The sequence below is a fragment of the Rhinatrema bivittatum genome, chromosome 1, assembly GCF_901001135.1.
Source record: "Rhinatrema bivittatum chromosome 1, aRhiBiv1.1, whole genome shotgun sequence".
Lineage (NCBI taxonomy): Eukaryota > Metazoa > Chordata > Amphibia > Gymnophiona > Rhinatrematidae > Rhinatrema > Rhinatrema bivittatum.
In genome coordinates, this window is record NC_042615.1 from 349,344,883 (window position 1) to 349,357,169 (window position 12,287).

General features: G+C 46.6%; 1 protein-coding gene across 9 annotated transcripts in view; it reads right to left on the reverse strand.

The window, feature by feature from the left end:
- KLHL8 (kelch like family member 8) overlaps nucleotides 1–12,287 on the reverse strand; it is a 202,917-nt gene that overhangs the window by 49,323 nt on the left and 141,307 nt on the right. The gene's annotated exons all lie outside the window — the stretch shown is intronic.

Genomic DNA, 12,287 nt, shown 5'->3' on the forward strand with positions numbered 1-12,287 from the left:
GATGACCGGAGGGAGGAGAGAGAGAGAAAAAGGGGGTAAATCACTACCCCTTGGAGACTGCCCTTTCAGGATTTCAAATGCTGTGAAAGGGGGAGATAGAGGGCAGGATTACCAAAATATGGCAGATAGGGTATCAATAAAAATATTTTTAACAGGATGGCACCTCTACCACACCCCAGGGAACCCTACCACTTGTCTTCCCCCTTTTTCAGCATCTCCCTGGGGGGGGGGAGGGGAGGTGAATGGTAGGGTGGTGGCGTTTGCGATACACTCTCTCCCACTCAACCCCATACACTCTTGCTCACTATTTCCCTCCCCCACTCTCTTTTCCTCTCACGCCTTCTCTCATTTGCATTCTTTCCCCCTTCGCTCCTTATTCACACTCCTTTCCTCTCACCCTCCCTCCCCCTAATGTTCACATCCCTCTCACCTCATTGGTGCTCCATAGAAACATAGAACATAGAAATGACGGTAGAAGACGACCAAATGGCCCATCCAGTCTGCCCAGCACGCTTCCACACTTTTTTTTCTCTCTCTCTCATACCCGTACTGCGGGGCCTTCACTGTGCTACTGCACAGGACTTGGGAACCCCACCAGCATTCAAAGCCCTTATTGCTGCTGTGCGTGAAACAAACAAAAAGCCCTTGCGCTTCTTGGGCCAAATCACCCACAAACAGGGAAGGTTTGTGGGCCAGGAAAAGTTGCCCCGTGGCCAGATATGGCCCAAGAGCTATAGCTTGGGGACTCCTGCTCTAGTGGACTCAGGAAATCATTTAGTATTAAGCAAAGATGGGTATTTTTCTTTATGTTGCACTTTATATTCTTCTGACAGGAGCATAGTAAATGAATATTTCCGGGTAATAGCCAAACAGAGAGAGACCGGCATCCATGGACGCGGCCAGGGCAGGTGAGTGGGGGCTGGGGGAAAGCTTGCCGCCTACCCTTACCCCTGCCTCTAACGCAGGGGTAAGGGTAGGCGGTAAGTTAGCAGGTTAAACGCGCGGCAAAATGGCAGGGTAAAATAGCGATAGTCGGGGCGCGGGTTACGGGATGCTAGGGAATAGCTAATTCGCTCGTTTACATGCAATATGCATGCCGCGTGCGGAAGGGGTTGCCCGGGGATTTTAGGACGCGGTAAGGGTAGGTTAAAGGAGGTTGTGGATCGCAGGAAGGGCTAACGCGGCCGGAAAGTGAGTAGAACGTGGGTTAGGAGCGGGGTAAACGCGGCCGCACTTTACAGGATAGACCTGAATGTTTTTGACAGTTGAAATTGCTAGCTGGAAACATTTAGAAGCTTTTTATAGCCGTCTCCTACTTTGTAAGAGTGAATATTCTTCATTTGTAAATGCTCAGACAGCTGCTTTGAGGAGCCCATGATTCTTAAAAGTAGACAGATCAAGATAGTCACAGTATTTGTTCAACCATGGACTAACCCGACTAACTGAAAGCTTAAACGAGATAAACAATGCTTAAAAAAAAGTAGTAATGAGTCAACTGGAAGAGTGTACAAACTTTTGCACATACTGTATTCACATTTTTATTATTTTAATCTGTTAAAATCAGCAAATAGTAAATTACACTGAAAATTGCAGCAAGATGTGTTTAGCTTTATACCATTTTAAGGTTGTGTCAGCTTCTGTTCATTTAGAGATTCACTGATATATACAGTCTGACCAAGGTGCTTAAGCTTTTACATGCAACTGTAAACTATTTATTTATTTAAAAACTTTTCTATACCGTCGTTAAGTTAGATAACCATCACAACGGTTTACATAAGGGCACAACAATGAAACATATGGGTGGTATAGATTACAAATTGGTTATGTGCCATCATAGTACAGTAACATTTCATAATTATAAACTGTGTGTATGTTAAGTTTGTTTGTTGGGAACATTTAGGCGGTTTGGTTTTACCATTACTATGCATTGGTAGGTTAAAAATAACAGCTTCTAACTTACTGCATCTTTATTCATCATCTGTTTTTCTCCTTCTCTTTATCTTTATAAAAAGCTTGTTTAAAAAGCCAGGTTTTCAGATTGGTTTTGAAAATTTTCAAATTTCTCTGCTGTCTTATTTCAAGTGGCATGGTGTTCCATAGTACGGGACCAGCCAGTGACAGTGCTCTTTCCCTTACTTGCGTGAGACGTGCTGATTTGACAGAGGGGATGGTTAGAAGAGCTTTATTAGCAGATCTCAGGTTTCTCTGTGGAACATGGACGCGTAGTGCTGTGTTAAGCCAGTCGGCTTTTTCATCGTGGATTAGTTTATGGATTAGACATAATGCCTTATATTGTATTCTTTGTTCTATTGGAAGCCAATGAATTTCAGCAAGTGTTCCTGTAATGTGGTCATTTCTTTTTTTGCAGGCAAAATTCTAGCAGCGGAATTTTGCAGTATTTGTAGTGGCCGATTCGTAGATTGAGGTAGTCCTAATAGCAGGGAATTACAGTAATCTGTGCTTGCGAATATCATTATTTGTAGAACTGTGTGAAAATTGTTTGTTGTTAAAAGAGGTTTTAGTCTCCTCAGGATCATAGGTTTTGCGTATCCTTCCTTTATTTTCTGTGAAATGTGTTTCATGTTTAGTTCAGGGTCAACTATTACTCCTAGATTTCTTGTTTTTATTGCAAACTCAATGTCTTGAATTTTTTTGGTTATGAGTGTTGGTTGTATATGGTGAGTGTTTTTTTCATTCAAGGTGTAAGAACTCGGTTTTGTCAATGTTAATTACCAGTTCTATCTGGTTTAGGAGTTGTCTGATTATTTCAAGATACATATTGACTAGTTTCATTGTTTCTTCAATGGTGCTTACAATGGGTAAGAATAGTTGTATATCGTCAGCGTATATGTAGTGAATGATTCCGAGTCCTGCTAGTAGTGGAAGATAGGAAGTCAGTGTAATTTTCTAAATAAGGTGTCACATGGTCATATTTCTTTAATCTGTACTTGTATCTTGGCAGCAAGATACAGTACAGATTCTACACTAATTGTAGCATTCTTGTAGCTACAATCGGAAAACCCAGTAATAATCCATTACAATAATCTAGTCAATCAAGAATAAGAGCTTCTATAATGGTTTACATACAGTAAATAAAAAAAAGAGTAAAAAACTAAGACCCAGATTCATCAAATTGCTATAAATATAGCGAAAAGAGCGCTCATGATTTAAAAAAAAAAAAAAAAAAAAAAAAAAAAGGGCATGGTTAAGCTAATTTACAGCCTGCCGCAACACATAGGTAAATAACACGCGCCGTGTTGTGTCAGCATATGGTGGGTTGTGTCAGTGCATGGTGCGTTGATTTAGCGTGTTGCATCACTGTGTCGCACGTAGCATCACCGCGTGCCATGCCGTTTTACACGGCTAGCGTAAATTAGTGCATGGTATGTTATATTTTCAGTTTATATATCCTGGCTTCCTGCAGCTGCCTCTTTGAGGAGGTGTCAGGCGTGGGAGAGAGAGGAGAGGAGAGTTGGTGAGTGGTTTAGTGGCAGCAGGAGCTTTTTCTGATTCGATTATGTGAGCGTGTTGCCTGGTCTTCTGTTGCCATCTGTTTCTCTTTACCTTGTCTTTTGTCTTCTTTGTTGGAATGAAAGTTTTGTTTGTTAGTCCAGTTTGTCTATCTGTCTTTTGGCGTGGAGGAGTGGTGTGAGTGGAGGAGTTGTGCTTGTGATGAGAAAGACTGAGGAGGATGGAGCATAAGAGGCATGGGGAGGGGAGAGGAGAGGCATGAGAACAGGGAAGAGAGGAAAGGATACGGGAGGATCAGGGCATGAGTACTAGGGGAAGGAAGAGTAGGAGTAGGGACAGGAGTAGAGATAGGCAGGAGGGAAGGGATAGGAGGCGGTGGGAGGGAGAATAGGATAGGCAGGTGAGGACGGAGGGAGGAGGATGGCAGGCTAGGGATAGAGAGGGCAGAAGGGAAGGAGTTGGCAGGGCAGGGGTAAAGGGGGGGGAGGGAGAGTGAGAAAATAAAGGACACCTCTCCGGAAGCGGCACCCCCTTCCGGCAACCAGGCAGCTGGATGTCCTCGTCTCACGGCTATCAAGTTCAGTGTCCAGGATAGTGAGAATGTCACAGCAGGGGTCCTGGAGCATTTATTTATTTATTTAAAAACTTTTCTATACCGTCATTAAGTTAAGTACCATCATAACGGTTTACAGGAAGGCACCAATATTAATATTGGAAAACAGATAAAATCTATCACTAAACAAGTGCCAAGACTATACGGTAACATAGCTCGTTTATAATTACTCATAATTGTGAGTGTTATGTTCTTTCATGTCCATTCTTTATTGTCTCATATTTTAAATTGTGAGCAAGCATATTTAAAACTTTAAAAATAAAGGTGGAATATATACCCGTGTAGGTTGGGTAGAGTGCATGAGTGTTCTGCAGATCGTTTTTTGTTTTTTCTCTTTGTCACTGTATATTACTCTCCTTTCTCATTGTTGTAGGCTTGTTTAAATAACCATGTTTTCAAGTGTTTTCTGAAGGCTTTGATGTCTGTTTGTAAACGGATCTCGACCGGCATGGTATTGGGCCAGATATGGTGCAACATATTCCAGGGCATCTCTAGGGGCAGCAGAGTCCAATGAAGCGGGGAGTAGGTGGCCCAGAGGTACTGGGACATCAAGATATTTAAAAGCCAAGGTGGCGGCCAGAAATAATTACATATGGCGGAACAGAGGAGGAGCCCCTTGTCCCAACATCCTCACCCACATGGAGGAGCGCCTCGTGCAAAGGCTGGGACCAGATGTCTTCAAGGGCATTGCTGAGCGGCCAGACACCATGTGAGCTACAGCCGGTAAGTACACCTCACATGTAAATGGGCAGGCAGCAACTGGAGTATACATCATTTGGCATAAGATGCTCACAATACTAAGAAAGAAAGTACGCCTCTGATGCCAAATGAAAAAAATGATACTTGCTGCCATTGGTACTTATGTCTTATGTTTTGTTCCCATAGCTCTTGCCCACGAAGCTGCCAGTCCCGGCCACGAAGCCCCAGAGATCAGCAACGCAGTAGCCTTTTTGCACAGGCTCTTACTTATGGATGTTCAGGCCCTGGTGAGCGAGGAGAAGGAGCAGCAGCAGCAGCTGCCAAAGGCTCAGGAGCCACTGCAGATGCTGCAACCCTGGGTTTACCCAGCCCATTCAATCTGTCCCTCAACCTCTCTGGCTTCATGGAGGAACCGAGCCTTGAGTGGGAGCCAATAGATTCGTCACATCATCGAGCCAGCATATCACAGCGCCAGCCTGAAGCACCACGCCCTTGGCAGGAGCAGCCCAGAGTCACATTTGGAGGCTCAAATTCCTACATTTCACACCACCATCACAGCACCACCACCACCACCGGCAACAGGCCTGGCATCAGCACCAACACCCCCACAACCAACAGAGAAGTCCATGCACGAGCAACTGGACCAGCTGCAAAGGAGTTATGGGGTACACCTCAGACACATAAAACGGCAAGAGCTAGTGCACCTCAGGAGGGCTGTCAACAGGCAGAACCAGATCCTGCGAGATCAGACTGCCGCAAACAAGCAGAATGTTATGACGCTGGCCGCAGCAGTCAATAGTATGATGAACGTGCTGACATTTCCTGCCAAGGATGCCCGAGCAGCCATCTCAGTTTTCCCCAGCATTACTGGAGATCACATCCCGCAGCGGTCCCTGGGCTGACAGATGCCAGAGGGTTAGGTCCCCAAAAGACATGCCGCCCCCCCCCCCCCCCCCAAGTGGCAAGCCAAGACGTGGCAAGGGGCCATAAAGGACCAAAGGTGATGGCATTGAATGCCAAATAAGAGTTGTACCGACAATCCTTTGCCGGCTAGATGAAAGAAGCCTAATGGGCCCAACCTCTCTACAGAGTTCCTGTGCCAGCACGCAGAAGGGATGGCCTACTGTCAGCCATTGTGTATTCCAGCAGCCTAAAACTCTAAAGCCCTCCTTGATGTTCTGCCTGTATTCCATCCTCCTTGATGTGGCATCCAGCTACTGCCTCTTCTCATCATGTCTCATCTCCTGTTCCAGATACTGGAGTCTTATCTCAGCTCATGCTGCTGCTGCCTCCATGCTGCTGTACCTTCTCTCCTGGGCCTCCTGCCTCCATGCTGCTGTTTCCTCCTAGGCCTCCTGCCTCCAGCCTTCATGCTGCGCTCTTTGGTCCTGGTGCCTTCATTTGAACTCTACTGCCTTGGCCCTTACGTTGTCCTCTTAAGTACATGCTTTTAACACTGCTGTCTGAGGCCTTTTCCTAGCCATCGCATAGCAAGGCTCCTATCAGCTCCAACATTAGAGCTGTACTGTAGCTATTAGGGATGCCACTTCTGCTTTCCATGGTCTTTATTGTAATCATGATTGTGCCAAAAGGATAAGATCCTAAGCCTGTATATGTAATGGTGCCATTTCAAACAATGCATGTACAGGTCTACACAGAATGAACTAGTCATATAATTTACAATGTTTTATGCTATTTGCTATCTTGTCCTTGCAGATTGCAATTATCTAAAGACTTTGACTTGATTTCAAATAGTGGACTACATGTCTTCCCTAATAAACTGGTCACTGTTTTGAAAAATACACTTCCTAGTTGGCTTCTTTCATTGTGTGGTTTTTGTGTTAACGGTTCACTAGCTACAAGGTGTGCCCTCCATATGACCTTGCATGCTAGAATGCCCTTGGCACCTTCCAAGTAGCCACTTATGTAGCAAGCAAGACTATAAGGGCTAGGCCATACAACTGAACACTCTGTGTTTGCTCTTAAGAAAGACAGCAAGAGCTATTGTGTGCATGTAGAGCTTGTGTGGTGTTAAGAGGAAGTTAGAGTCATCATCATACAAGACTTGATCTTCAGCCCCCTCACTTTTTGTCATGACTCAAAAGCTATCTGTACCCAATCATTTGTACCTTTCACAGTAAACCAAATATGAAGTCTACTTGCTAATAGTTGGAACAGAGCGACAGCTGCTATGTGATAACTAGGAAGGAGGAGTCAGGAAGTATTGTCGTGTCGAGAATGTCCACAGGCGAAGAGCAGAGGCCTGCTGCTGTTTGGGACCAGGCAGACTTCCACAGACTGCCTGCCATCCCTGTAGTGGACTGACTTCAGGGTCATCCTTACCTTACACGTATTATACAGATTCCCCAAGCCATGCCAGTACAGGGGTGCCAGCAAGTCTGTGGAAGTTTGCCTGGTCCCAAACAGCAGCAGCCCTCTAGGCCTCTGCTGTTGGCCTGTGAACATTCGACACGACAACACTCCCTCACTTCTCCTCCCTAGCTGTCACACAGCAGTTGACACTCTCTTCCAACAGTCACCAAGTACATAGCGGTGTCGAAGAGAAAGGTTGATAAGTGTACAAGTGAAGCACTGAACGTGCTAAGCAAAACCTGTCTACTAGATTCTACAGCAGATATGGCCGTACCACCTCTTTGTATGCACAGGAAAGCTATTGACCTACATATGGCAGAAAGAAGGTAGCCCTACCCTGCCAGTCGTATACAGAGGAAAGAGTGAGTGTCCAATGATGTGACCTTGGGTGGCAGCTTCTATGTCTACTGTGCATGATATGTCAAAAGAGAGGAGTCTAAGGAGACCAGTGACTTTACAGAGAGAGACTCTCAAAGAGGACTGCCGCCAGGCCTCTGCCACCTGCCAAGCAAAACAACTCCCACACACACACAACCTCCTGCATCTGGCACCTCACTACATGCTACCACTAAACGCTCAACTAAACCATTCATCTAAATCAGCTCAACATTGATGCCATTAGGTAGTCCTTGCCCCTCCATGTTCCTGCCATCCCAGCATACCCACATTCTATGGACAACTTAACACCTGTTACGACCTTGGCTGCTAGGCAGCCGCCTCACCACCAGAGGTCCCCCGCGAGCATGCTCTCCTGACTGGTTCCTCTTGTCTTCTCTATGTTCCACACTTCCCTTTATAACCCTGCTTAGCATTTCCATCGAAGCTTCTGCATCGAGCTCGTCTGGGCTCCCTGCTCTAGCCTCTTCCGCCTTCTGTCTGTGGCCTACGGGCCCTCTGTCTGCTGTCTGTGGCCAACAGGCCCCTGCCTGCTGTGTGTGTGTGGCCTACGGGCCTCTGCCTGCTGTGTGTGTGTGTGGCCTACGGGCTTCTGCCTGCTGTGTGTGTGTGTGTGGCCTACGGGCTTCTGCCTGCTGTGTGTGTGTGTGTGGCCTACGGGCTTCTGCCTACTGAGTGTGTGTGTGGCCTATGGGCTTCTGCCTACTGTGTGTGTGTGTGTGGCCTACGGGCTTCTGCCTACTGTGTGTGTGTGGCCTACGGGCCTTCTGTCCGCTGTGTGTGGCCTACGGGCTTTCTGCCTGCTGTGTGTGTGTGGCCTACGGGCCCTCAGTCTGTCTGTAGCCTTCGGGTCTTTTGCCTCGCTCTGCTGCCTTCGGGCTTATGTGTTTCATGTTCAATGTTAGTGCTGTCCTGGTTTGTCTGTCCAGTTCTTTGTCAGTCTTGTTTCCTCAATTCAGTCACTTATATCTCCAGCCATTATCACTCTTACCTGCACGCTTTCTGAATTCATCCTTACCAGCACCCAGTTCCAGTTTCCTGTACACCTTTACCTACATTCACGTTCACACATACCTTCATGCTGTTCCAGTATTCAAGTTCACCCTTACCTTCATGCATCTGGTATCAGGTATCTCCAGCCAGTATTAGACTCCGTCTGCCTATTCCACCTTCCCACTTGCCCATAGGGTTCACTCATCCCTGCCTGCACCAGCCAGCATCTAGACTCTTCTGCAGTCCTGCCTTTCTCCACCCTGAGACACTCCTGTTAGTGGTGTTCACGACTCCTGACCTGAGCCCATTCGTAACACCCAATTCCTCCCTCCCTAAAGTGGCAAGCCTCAGTGACAGCTTAAGCTCTGGGTAGCCTGCACACCCCCAAATAACTGGATTATTAGGCCCACTCCAAGTGCCAGGTGGAAAAGCCTCTGTGGCGGGGGTTGCATTACAGGCAAATGTCAACTAATATGCATACTTGTAAGACTGCATATTTGATGTGTCACCCTGACAATTTTCACACCTCCGCCCCTCTCTCAATGCTAGTTATAAACAGTGAGCGGACTAGGAGAAATCTTTAGAGTACAAGGCCTTAGGCCATGCATACTGCAGCCCATACTGTCAACTCTCAGAGGCACCCCTTCTCAAGAGTGGAAGCACTCGATCACTGCTGTCCAAAAGCAGTGTGTGCAAAAGGAATGCACGCACACTGCCCGCTCTGGGGTATGGATTGCTGTGGTAAGGGAGGGACCTCCTAATAGAACAGCAGCCCTAGAGACAGATTGACAGAGGGTAACACAGCATGTCATTCACAGAGTCGCACACTGGCACACATCTTTTGAGTACAGACTACCTGCAGCACTTTGTGCACCCACACATGGGCAATGTGTATGTTCCTGTAATGTCTGTCATTAATTCACACTGTGGCAACTTGTCCATAACTGCTAATGAGGTAGTCTGAGTCCTTCCTTGGCACTGATTATGTATACCTGGCCACATAAAACATCTGTCAGAGGCATATATGACATTTACTTTGTCTGAGGTACTGACATGGGCTCCTCAAGGCCTTAGGTGGCACTAAATGTGTGTCTGGCAAGAGACCAACACAGAAAGGCCATCAGCCATCATGCCAACCACATGGGACCTCTGGGAGCAGTAGGGCTATATAATCAGCACTGTGTGCCATGTACTATGGAGGCAGCTTGTAAGCTCATTAAGTCATCAGCTGACAACAGTTTATGTAGCCTTAATGCTTTACACAAAGCAGATCTTTCAGAGTGTAGGAGCACACCTGTCATGCTCACCACTAACTGTAAAAGTGACACTCCACATGAGGCACAGCATAGAGGACAGCAGCTCTTCCTGATTCCCCACAAATCATGACAGGCATGTGGATCAGCAAGGGCCTGCAACCATTAAACCACGGAAACATGTGGAGTGATGTTGCAAACAGAATTATCTGCAAACTGTTTGGCGCAGGAGTGCTCAGCCTATGTACTTTAAGGTGGTAACAGATCGCACCAGGACTGTAAGAGATACTAGCTATTGCTCAAAGCAAAATACTCTGCATATTTTCTGGGAACATACATACAGCTGCGCCACATGACTATCAGTGAGCCATAATGGTCAAGGGCCTTGCAGCACCCAGACATCTCAATATCTCTGTAAGGCTAGCTGTGACGGGTGATTGATTTGAAGGCAGGAGGTTCCAACACACCTAACCATTGGCTTCTATGACGTCACCCTTTGCTCAGGAGAGATGTGTACGCTCTTAGAGTCATTAGGAAACTATACGGTGACAGTGACATCTCCGAGCTCATAAGAAAATACAAGTGAAGGCAGGATACCATATGATTCACAATCCTGCCTTCACAGAGCTGGATGTGCATCCTGGTATAGGCTCGCCGAGAAGCTAATCGAACCTACATGACATCACAACAGCCAAGGCCCTCATCTGCCGCACACTATCATTTACAAATTGCATAGGTAGGTGTAATACGGTGCACGTGTGTTTGGGTGCATAAAACCATCAAGAGGTATGCTACCTTGGAAAGACCTGTGTGCATTGTGGGAGTGGCACCAGGTAAATCCTGTCCTGGTTTGGAACACATTACATGCAGGAATTTCATCAGATTTCCCTACAGCTTTTCTGAGCAAAACCAAGACTATCAATACCTGCATGCATGGGAGTAAGACCAGGACTGGATCAACATATTCTGGAAATTTGGATCCAGTTGGAAAACAGTCAGCAGTGGCTCTAAAACTGGTGACACAGTGGTGACAGCTGTGTCTTGGCATGCCCATGTGACAGTAAACTGACCCAGTACAGGTGTATAACTTCACATGCACACATTTGTCAGCTATGGAATGAGGCAGTAAAATAGGAACTCTGTCATTGAAACCTTTAATTGTCTACCCCTACACCTTTAGGCTGTGCCTTTAAGCTTCAGAGCTATTTGATATTTACAGCATTTCTAGAGCTGTAGCTGTCCATGCTCAAGGACCAGCTGAGATGGCATCACACTTGTAGCACTATCTCATCCACATGTGAGCACTAGGATGGAGTCTGCAGGGGAGGGCCGGCAAGCCACATGGTGCTAGCTAGGCCAAACTATGAACACTGTGTTGGCAGGCATTCACAAACCCATGTGCTACACATGCCTCTTTTAGTGTCACTATAAGGCAAAACATATTATGGCAGCCACATATATTTTATGTCATCTTTACTTTCACAACTGTTTTTCCAGTACACTGTACGACTCCATTGTCAAGACATGTTTTCTGTTACACAGTGACCCAAACAGAGAAGCAGTGAGAGAAAGAAAGAAATGATAGCGAGGAGAGCAGCAGCTAACAGTCTACTGCCCTTCCTTCCCTGAAAGGGGATGTGGTAGGTGAGGCCCATCAGGCAAAGTAGCAATGTATAAGGTTTTGGTGAAGCTGGCTGCCACTCAGCGTGCTGTCCTTGGCTCATGTGGGGACACATGGGGGATCCAGGGGGAGATCCTGAACTATATCCATTCATAGTCCATGGCGTACAGCGAGATTATGGAAGACACAGCAGAGCAGCACTATATCTCCAACTTTGGGTGGGGCATTTGTTAAAGGTCTACCCTTCTTCTCCAAACAGAAAAATCGATTTTTGAGAACTCTGAAGGTACATTCAATGACACAGCGGGTAGTACATAAGGCCTCGTTGTACCTCGTCTCTGCCGGCGTGTTGGGAATGGCAACCGGAGGAGGGGGGGGGGGGGGGGGGGGTGAGAAGCCAGGTCCTGCAACCATACCCAGAATCTCCTGCGGCAAAGACAGATTTAAGCCATCAGTCATAGCATTGTCACTTGCAGATCTGACTTGCAACCCAGACTGTATATAAGACTGGATAAGGTAGCTTGGTTCCTTTCCCTGAGCCTTAAGGGCCAATTTGCCTAGCCTAAGTGTGTGTCACATTGTTCTGGGCCAGTATATGTGCAGGATAGCAGTAGCCAAAAGTAGCTCAGCTTTTTTGGACTACTAAATTGCATCTGGGTATTCCAACAATTGCGTGCCAGGTCCTTGCAATTGAGCTAAGGCTACTGTTGTGTAGCAGGCTGCCAACCTTGAAGCAAACAATAAGAGCTGCCACACCTGAGATAGCTGAAAAAATGGTACCTTATGGTGTGATTGCGAATATCCCTGCCTGCCTCCATAGAAACCAATTTGTGAGCCCCAACACAGGGAATATATGCCTGGCCAGCAA